General features: G+C 40.6%; 1 pseudogene; it reads right to left on the bottom strand.

Moving 5' to 3' along the window:
* Positions 1–217: 217 nt before the first annotated feature.
* Positions 218–9,273, bottom strand: LOC125913646 (eukaryotic translation initiation factor 2-alpha kinase 1-like; annotated as a pseudogene).
* Between the last annotated feature and the right edge of the window lie 920 nt (positions 9,274–10,193).

The raw sequence follows: 10,193 nt of genomic DNA, 5'->3' as shown, positions 1-10,193 counted from the left end.
TCTTCCCTGGAAGTAACTACTATTCTGTTTTCTAAAACTATTGATTAGTTTTGCCTTTTATTTTATGTAAATACAATCTTTTTTAAATTAAATTTTAATGTCACACAGGCTTACTAAATAAAAGTATTGCACACTAATGAAGATTGAAAATTTACATTCCAGTTGACTAGCCTAAAGAGTTTAAGACCACTTTCACATTTATAGAGCCTAATTAACGCTAGTAGACAGGCACACCCTCATCTTCTATGTCATCTTTAACCCCTTTGTCCTGAGAAAGGAGGCTTAGCTGCTTCTTCAGTTCTTCAATTTTTCTTGTTCTAGTATCTTCATCTGTAGGGTGAGATTAACATTTCCAACAGTTTGGAAAATTTTGCTTTATAGCAACTGAACAGAGCAGATGGTCTCTGAGATGCATTCTTTCTAAGTGCTAGATCCACTTGGCTTTGTGGGATACCTTTTACTGAGGGACTCAAGTAACTGACCACTTCTTAAACCTATTAAAACTTGTACTTGTTCTATTTATGTTCCAAACGGCTGAAGGAGTTCTAGTAGGATCACACCCAAGCTATACATATCTAATTTGGTGTCACGCTCAAATCCTCCCAACTCTTCAGGTTAAGTGTACATACAGACAAGTACCCACTCTGGAAGTATATGTTGGTATTCTGTTGCCATGTCTCTTGATCCAGTCCATGGTTTTTTGTTTGTTTGTTTTTTAATTTTTTAATGTGTATTTCATTTTTGAGAGAGTGCACGAGAGCAGGGGAGGGACAGAGAGAGAGGGAGACACAGAATCCGAAGCAGGCTACAGGCTCTTAGCTGTCAGCACAGAGCCCGATGTGGGGCTCAAACCCACAAACCGTGAGATCATGACCTGAGTAGAAGTCAGATACCCAACTGACTGAGCCACCTAGGTGCCCTGATCCAGTCCATATTCTGAATGATGTCTGTATAGGCCAGACCAGAGTCTTCTATTTTTACTTGCTGATCAGGGCCATGAAGAAAAATATTTCTGGACTTCAGGTGTTTGTTATGTTATGAATGTAAAATACACTTTCCACCAATTCTTGATAAGATCTTTATTGCAACACTGGCCTTAACATAAGGATGTGTGTACATTCGCCCATGTATTCTGGCCCTGCCTGTTTCACTCAGTTATCCAGTCCTACAAAGAGAGCTCACACAGGTGGATCTGAATGTGCAACATCAGGTGACACTGCATCAGGTGATACCTGCCCCATCAAGTTTTAAGTTTTCTTCAGAAGATTCCTCGATGGATGTGAAATTCTCTTCTAAGTTGTAATCATGCATAAGTGGCAGCTGATGTTCAACAATCTGGAAGACAAGTCAGCTCTTCGAATAAAATGATTCCAATTCAATGGCATCTTTTGTGACTAAATTGGTGATATAGTTCATCAGTCTATTAGTCTGATTTTCAGTGCCAGCTTCTCCTAAGGAGTTTTCTTTTTCTGGGGTGAATTTGGCAAGGATAATGGATGATTTTTTTTTTTTAATGTTTATTTTTGAGAGAGAAAGAGACAGTGTGAGTGGGAGAGGGGCAGAGAGAGACGGAGACACAGAATCCGAGGCAGGCTCCAAGCTTGGAGCTGTCCACGCAGAGACCAGCGTGGGGCTCAAACTCACGGACAGCGAGATTATGACATGAGCTGCAGTTGGACGCCTAACCGACTGAGCCACCGAGGGGCCCCTGGATGAGCTATTACTTTAATCATTTTTGACATCATGTTGATCTCTGTTGTCCTCCTGGTTAGAGATCACTTCCAGAGATGGCAACTGAATAGAGATTCTATCTTGCATTTGGGCCACATGAGCATCTACTATCCAAGCAGTATGATGGCCTACAACACCTTCACTTTCCATAGTACCTTTATGTAATCTGTTTAGTTGCACCCTTATTCAGCATATTTTGATTGCAAAATTCTGACCATCTGATTTATTCCTGAACTTGTATACTCTTCCATATCCACCTTTTCCTAAGGGGGCAAACTGTTCTAAATCATTTAAGTAATGTGAGGTTTGTTCTTCCAAGCTACTTCTCTTGATCTGATCTGGATATCAGAACTATCCTCACAGGGATCCTGAGGAATTCTTTCTTTAGCTGACCTCATTAAATGAGCAATAGCTATGGGCGCCTGGCTGCCTCAGTAGGTAAAGCACATGACTCTTGATCTTGGGGCTGTGAGTTCAAGCCCCATGTTGGGTGTAAAGATTACTTAAAAATAAAATCTTACAAAAAAAAAAAAAAGCAGTCACTCTGTTGTGATGTAGTCTTGGTGGGCTAAACTCATCACTACAAGTGAAAGAAGACAGCAGTGCCATTTTGATAAAGTTCTGACAAAGCAATTTAAACACCTGTCTTGAACGAAGTGGATTCATGAACATGGCTCAAGTGTTCCAGTGAAGAAACAAGCAGTAATTTGGTTTGCAACTGAAAAGGCAAAATCAGCTGTTGTAGGGTCATTTTAACACCTGGGGTTCTGCTGGAATATCAGATTCCAAACATCCCTCCTGCTGCCCCTCCCCACCCCAGCACTATGCCACTAGGTCTGGGTTCAAGCAGAGATCCAGCCCAATTCACTCAGGGGCTGCGATGAACCTCGCTGCTCCCCAACCTCCTCAGGAATTAAGGTGGCCAGGGGCTGGGAGAGGGCCACTGCAGCATTCCAAGTCCCTCACCATCATACTTGGAGTCTGAGCCATGGGCCAGGAAGTCCATGGTAGGTGCACAGGCACAGACCTGGCTCCATTGCCCTCTGCCTCATGCTCCCAGTCCCCGGAGTGGCCCCCAGCAACATGCACTGCAGCCCAGCCTGCCTGCTAACCCACTGCCACATCACTCAGCACCCCAGTATACTCTTATTTGATCATCATCATATTTGTGAATATACTGTTTTTCCTTTGCCACTGTAACAAATTATCCCAAAATTAGTGATTTAAAACAACACAAATTTATTCTCTTAACAGTCCTGGTATCAGAAGTCCAAAACTTGTTTTTGGTTTTTGGTTTGTTTTTGAGAGCGCAAGTGGGAAAGGGATGGCGGGAGAGGGAGTGAGAGAATCTTAATCAGGCTTCATGCCCAGTGCGGAGTGTGTCTCACAAGTGAATGATCGTGACCTGAGCCAAAATCAAGAGTCAAATGTTAACCTTAACTGAGCCACCCAGGTAACCCCCTGCAACTATGTTTAATAGGCCAAAGTGAAGCTATTAGCAGGATTCGTTCCTAAATCTGAAGGTTGTGAGTGGAGCATCTGTTTCCTTGCCTTTTTTCAGCTTCCAGTGGCTGCCTGTGTACTTTGTGGCCCCTTACTTGGTATTTAAAGCCTCTGCTTTCATCATCACATCATCTTTTCTTCTATAGTCAAATCTTCCTCTGCCTCTACATTTAGGGTCTACCTGGATAATCCAGGAAAATCTCATTTCAAGATCCTTATTTGAATCAAAGTCTCTTTTGCCATATAAGATAACATTCACAGGTTCCAGGGAGTAGATCCTGGATATTTTTGGAGGCCATTATTCAACCTCCAAATAAGAATAAGAATGAGATTTATTCATAGCATATGTATTTGTAGTCATTCATTCTCATTACTGAATAGTATTTTATTAATTTAACCATTTTTATTATATCCAAAATTTATCCATTCTACCATTGATGGGTATTTGAGGAATTTCTAGTTCTTGGCTACTGTGAATAATGCCATGGAAGACATTCTTATACATGTCTCACTTCTGTTGAATGTATACCTGGGAGTGGAGTAACTCGGTCATGGGGTATGCACATACTGGTTTTAGTATGTATTGTCAGTTTTCCAAAGTGCTTATAAGAGGGCACTATTCTAATATGTACCATTATAATGAATTACTCTAAAGGTCTAGAGGCCTGACAGTGTTAATGAATTTCTCAAAATACCTAAATTATACCAAATGAGTTATACTTGTTATTTAATATCACACAAGAGGAAAATAAAAAGCAAAAGTATTTGTCGTTGTAGACACAGTGGTATTATGCACTCAGAGAACTGCTCCAAAGGAAAAAAATGCAAGTTTTAGGTAATCATAAATAGTATGTCAAATTTATAAATAGAATGCTTAATTATGGAAAACATATAGCTTACATTTTTAATTGAATTAAAATGTTTTTGTTAATAACCTTTTTTGGAAATACAAATATTTCCTCATACCCAAATGGCCATCAAGAAGAATTCTCCAATCCAAATAGCATAGGCACTGCCTTCCACTGGCTTCACTTGGATTTTGTTTGTTTTCTTCTTCCCTGTCCCTAATAGCTTGGCCCCTCTTTTTTTTTTTTTTTTAATTTTTTTTTTTTAACGTTTATTTATTTTTGAGACAGGGAGAGACAGAGCATGAACAGGGGAGGGTCAGAGAGAGGGAGACACAGAATATGAAGCAGGCTCCAGGCTCTGAGCTATCAGCACAGAGCCCGATGCGGGGCTAGAACTCACGGACTGCAAGATCATGACCTGAGCCGAAGTCGGCCGCCTAACCGACTGAGCCACCCAGGCGCCCCAGCCCCCTCTTTTTAAAATAAAATTTTTTAAAATTTTTATTAGAGAGAGTGCATGTGCATGAGCTAAGGAGAGGGGCAGAGGGAGAGAGAGAGAGAGAGAGAGGGAGAGGGAAAAAAATCTTAAGCAGGTTCCACGTTGAGTGCGGATCCCATGACCCTGGGATGGGACCATGACCTGAGCCGAAATCAGGAGTTGGAAACTTGGGGCACCTGGGTGGCCCAGTTGGTTAAGTGTCTGAATTCGGCTCAGGTCATGATCTCACAGTCCGTGGGTTTGAACCCCACGTTGGCTCTGTCCTGACAGCTCAAAGCCTGGAGCCTGATTCAGATTTTGCATTTCTCTCTCTTTGCCCCATCCCCACTTGCGCGCTCTCTCTCTCAAAAATGAATAAATGTTAAGAAAAAAAAAAAAGTTTGACACTCAACTGACTGAGCCATCCAGGTGTGCCCAAACCCCTCTATTTTTTACCTTGCCCCACAGCATAGAATATCATGGGTAGGATTGGCCAGGGTGAAGAGAATGGGTACATAAATAACCTCCTTTTCACCTATCCACCTTGTAGTTAAAGCATCATCACTAATCCTTCTCCTATTTCCTCAAAATAAAACTTACTTTTAACATATATACTTAGATTTGCTTTTTCCTATAAAAGATGTAAGTGAAAAGAGAAAAGTAGGGAAGCAAAAGAGGTAACTTTTAACTTACAATCAATCTCTACCAGAAACCAATCAAATAAGTAGCACCTTAGAATTCCTCAATTTGTCAGAATTTAGGATTCTCAGTCTCAATGTTACTGACATTTTGGGTCAGTTAATTCTTTGTTGTGAGAGGCTATCTATCCTGTGCATTGTGGGGAGTTTAGCAGCATCCCTGGCTTAGATGTACTGGGTGCCAGTAGCACACCCCCCACACACATTGTGACAACCCAAAAATGCCTCCAGACATTGCCGGATGTCCTGGGAGGGGTGCAAAATCACCCTCTGTTGAAAACCACTGCCTTAGAAATGTAAGTTTTTATTTTTAAAATAGGGTACCAGGGAAAGACTGAAATTGAACCTCTGTTTGGAAGCAACATGTGGTCTAAATTGAAAAAGACAAAAAGAAACAAAGTAATTTGGAGATTATAGGCCCAGGATTAAAATATATTTTGAGGCGGGCACCCGGGTGGCTTCGTCAGTTAAGCGTCCTTCTCTTGATTTGATCCCAGGCACGGAGCCTGCTTGGGGTTCTCACTCCCTCGCTCTTTGCCCCTCCCCCACTTGTGCACTTGCACTTCCCTCTGTGCGGAAAGTAAAATCTTAAAGGGGGCTCTTGACCTCACATCTGCTGATACCTTCCCCCTAGAACTCTAGTCTAGCTCTTCACCCAGAGATCGTAGCCACACCCAGTTTAAGCTAGATCAGGTATACTATCTCATTACTATGTATATCTTTTAACAAGTATGTTTTTAAATTGCTTTTATTGTAGTTAAATATAAATATAAAATTTACCATTTTTAAGTATTTGGTTCAGTGACATTAAGTACATTGATATTGTTGTGCAACCATCACCACTATCTCCAGAACATTTTCATTATCCCACACTGAAATACTGTATCCATTAAATAGTAATTTCCCATTCTTCTCTCCCTGCAGCCACAGGTAACCACAGTTCTGCTTTCTATTTCTGAATTCAACAATTCTAGGTACTTCACAGAAGTGGAATCATAAAGTATTTGCCCTTTTGTATCTGACTTACTTCACTTAGCTTGGAAAGTTCATCCATGTTATAATATATATCAGAACTTCATTCCTTTTTACAGCTGGATAATATTCCATTGTATGTATACATCACATTTTGTTTACTCATTGACTGATGAATGGGTAGCTTCCACCTTTTGGCTATTGTGAATAATGCTGCTAGGGACATAGGTGTACAAACATCTGTCCCTAAGAAGCATTTTTTTTTTTTTTTTTTAGTGTACAGAACTATATATTGAGAATTGAAACAAGGGAAGAAGTATAGTATAAATGCATATACAACAACAGTTTATAATATATGATAAATATTACATGACTGAAGGGGACACTTGTACTAGATCTTACGTGAGTTATTTCATTTTCTCATCACTTCTGTGAGGTGTAGGTATTGAGAGTCAAGGGTGGCAGGCTGGTAACACAGGTGTAGCATTAAAAGTAATAGATATGGGGTGCCTGGGTGGCTCAGTCAGTTAAGTGTCTGACTTTGGCTCGGGTCATGATCTCACAGCTTGTGAGTTCAAGACCTGCTTTGGGTTCTGCGCTGATAGCTCAGAGCCTGGAGCCTGCTTCAGATTCTGTGTCTCCCTTTCTCTCTGCCCCTCCCTCGCCTGTGGTCTGTCTCTCAAAATAAATAAACATGTAAAAAAAAATTAGGTAATATGATAATATCTAGCAAGTGGAGGCATCAGGATTTGAACCCCAGGGAGCCTGGGTGGCTCAGTCCATTAAGCCTCTGACTTCTGCTCAGATCATGATCTCATGGCTCATGGGTTCAAGCCCCATGTCTGACTCTGTGCTGACAGCTCAGAGCCTGGAGCCTGCTTTGGATTCTGTGCCTCCTTCTCTCTCTCTGTCCCTCCCCTGCTCATGCACTGTCTCTCTCTCTCCCGCCACCACCCCCCCCTCAAAAACAAACATTTCAGAAGATTTAAAAAAAAAGAATCTAAGTAGTTCTAAGGACTATGTTTCTTCCACTAGATCATTCTGCTTTCTCTCCAAAAGTACTCTGGGAATACTGGGATGAATCTTTATATCTTTATTTGAAGTCATTAAAAAAATTATAAGCCTTCCTGAGGATAGCAAAATTGCATGCTATTGCAAGATAATTACAGAGCTCACTCTAAGGAAGCAGAGGTAATGTCTGGTTTTGGGCTTCCTCTTTCTGCCCACTATTGTCTAAATGATTCAGTGTTATGCAGAATATTAAATATTGTTAAACTATTTCAGAAAGTTGATTTATTGTGTTGGTTTTATATAAGACTTTTCTTCTGATCAAAATACTTCCAAGACTATAGGAAAATATAACCTGGAATCAGTTTTCTAGAATTTCATCTTATCCAAATGTTGCAGAATTTTGGAATTCTTCGGAGTAAGCTCCCAACCAAGGCCAAATTTAAGAATTTAATTACAAGGCCCCTATTTGTTTATATCCCAATAACAAGCTTACTATTATGCAAATAGGAAATAAAATCTGGTAATTGTGGACCATTATTTAGAATTTTGAAGTTAAGGATGTGTTTTTTAATGGTACAGATAAATCAACAGCTATTAATATATGAAGACAAGGCTTGGGGAGAGTGCTGCCTCCACCTTTAATGTTGGAATTATTTTACAGTATTCTAGTCATGCTGTTTTGGAGGTTGGGCAACTATAAGCCTCACTTCACAGCCTATTGTTCCCACCTGAATCTTGCTGTAGCCTCCTAACTGGCCTTGGCTGCCAGTCCCTCCTTGTTATGATCCCTCCTTCACATTGCTAACAGTGTTGTGTCTCTAAAACACAAATATGACTATGAGACTCTTCTGCTCCGTGATCATAGTGTTAAGTCCAAACTCCTCTAAGCATTACATAAAGTATCTTTCATAGCATGATTCAACTTTTTCTACATTTTCTCAATTGCACTGAAACATGGGTAGTATAATGCCATCTCTTGTACACTTTATTACCTTTGCATGTGCTTCTTCCCCACCCTGGATTGACCTTTTCTTCGCTTCACCTGGCAAGTTTCTAACCATACAGCAAGACACAGCTTAAATTTTAGCTCCAATGTAAAGTTCTCCCTAATTCCTCAGTGCATAGTTACTCTTTGTCTGGCTATCTACGCCTGTGATACATATTTCTATTTTCAAATCCATAATACCATACTATAATTTGTTTGTTTACAAATTATTTGCATTACAGTGAGATCTGCCAGAGAACAGGGACCATATCATCATTATTTCAATACCCCTGGCAACTGATATAGTAAAGTTTTTTAGTTGAACTTGTAAATATCTGCTGTGGTCAGCCCTCATTTCACCTGATGCTCTATACCATTTGCTCCTGGGGCTATCATACAATATATAAGCATTCAATAAATATCTGATGATGATGGTCATGGAAAAGAAAAGAAATTATTACATTTCATGTGCCATGTTTAAAAAGAGAGAACTTTTACTCCTGAGAGAAAACCTTTCAGGAATATGGTATTTCAGTACCTAAAAGGTTGAAATTATCAGAAAACCTCCCCTGCCAACACCCACTCCAGGCATAGCACATTCTCTGGTCCTAGGAATATAGGATAACAAAATGTTATCCTACATTGGTTACTACAAAATTAACCAGAAAAACAGAAGGCAATCAAGGGATTTCAAGCAAAGAGTGATTTAATACAGGGAATTAGATAATACAATTATAGGAAGAACTGGAAGAACCAAAAGGAAAGGCAGACAATATTGCCCAGGAATGAGGAACTAGGAGAACTCTCTCGGAGCCTCCACTCATCTGCCGACTGACTCGTGCAGGAGCCTCATTACTGCATAGGAAGTCACTTAAAACTCAGCAGCTGAAAACAACAATCATTATTTCTCACAGTTCTGTGAATTTGCTGGGCTTAGCTGAGTGGTTCCGCTTCACATACTGTTGTCTGAGGCTGCAGTCATCGGAGGGCACAACTGGAATGAAATGTCCAAGGTAACGCACTCACCTGGCTGGTGGTTGGTACCATCGGGTGGGATCTCAGCTGGAATGGTCAGTTGCAATGCCTTGATTCTCCATGCGGCTTGAACTTCTTAGAGTATGGTGGGATTCTAAGAAGGAGTGGCTCCAGAGTGTTCCCAAGGGAAGGAAGCGGAAACTGCAGGTCCTCTTAAGCCTTGGGCTCAGAAGTCCCAGAACATTACTGCCACCACATTCTATTGGTCAGAGCTATTTCAGGGAGAGGATACAGGTATCCCTCGCTTTTCAAAAGTTCAAGTTACACCACTCACTTTTACGAAAGACCTGCATTAGTACCTGTTTTCGCTTACCAAAAGAAATTTGAAGAGGAGTTTTGCTTTTACGAACAAAGGTGGAAAGGGAAAATAGCATTCAGTGTTTGTTTGGCAGAGAGAACCTTATAGAGGCAGCACGCACGCCTAGCGGCAGAGTAGAATCGCTAACTCCTTCCCAGGAAACTACACTCAGCCTCTCAGCATTAACACCATAGCTTTGAACTGAGTCTGTGGGCATCTTTGCTTTATCCTCATTTATTTTGTGTATCTGTTAGCAAGATGTGTCCTAACGTGTCAGAAAAGCCTAAGGGAGGTTATTTTTTGAGTCTGGGAATGCTCAAAAATTTTTTCATACAAATGAGTAGTAATTGCTTCTTTGCCTCATGCCATTTCAGTTCAAAAGTTTTCATGCTCTACTTTCAGATAGTGGGGGAGAATACAGGAAGAGGATGTAGAAGCAACCAGAAGGAGGATGAAATGTTGGGAGTGGGAGCTGTCTTTAGAGACTAGCTGTCACACTTGTCTTTGCACATGCTTGTTCTTTGCTCCGAAATGCTTTTTTATTGTTTCCTGTCAAATATTCAAACTGAAAAATCCAGCTTACATTTCACCCTACATCTAGAGCCTTCCCTGATACCCTCAAGTACAGTCAATA

Source organism: Panthera uncia (assembly GCF_023721935.1).
Source record: "Panthera uncia isolate 11264 chromosome C1 unlocalized genomic scaffold, Puncia_PCG_1.0 HiC_scaffold_4, whole genome shotgun sequence".
NCBI classification, from domain to species: domain Eukaryota; kingdom Metazoa; phylum Chordata; class Mammalia; order Carnivora; family Felidae; genus Panthera; species Panthera uncia.
This window is presented reverse-complemented; position numbering and strand designations above follow the sequence as displayed.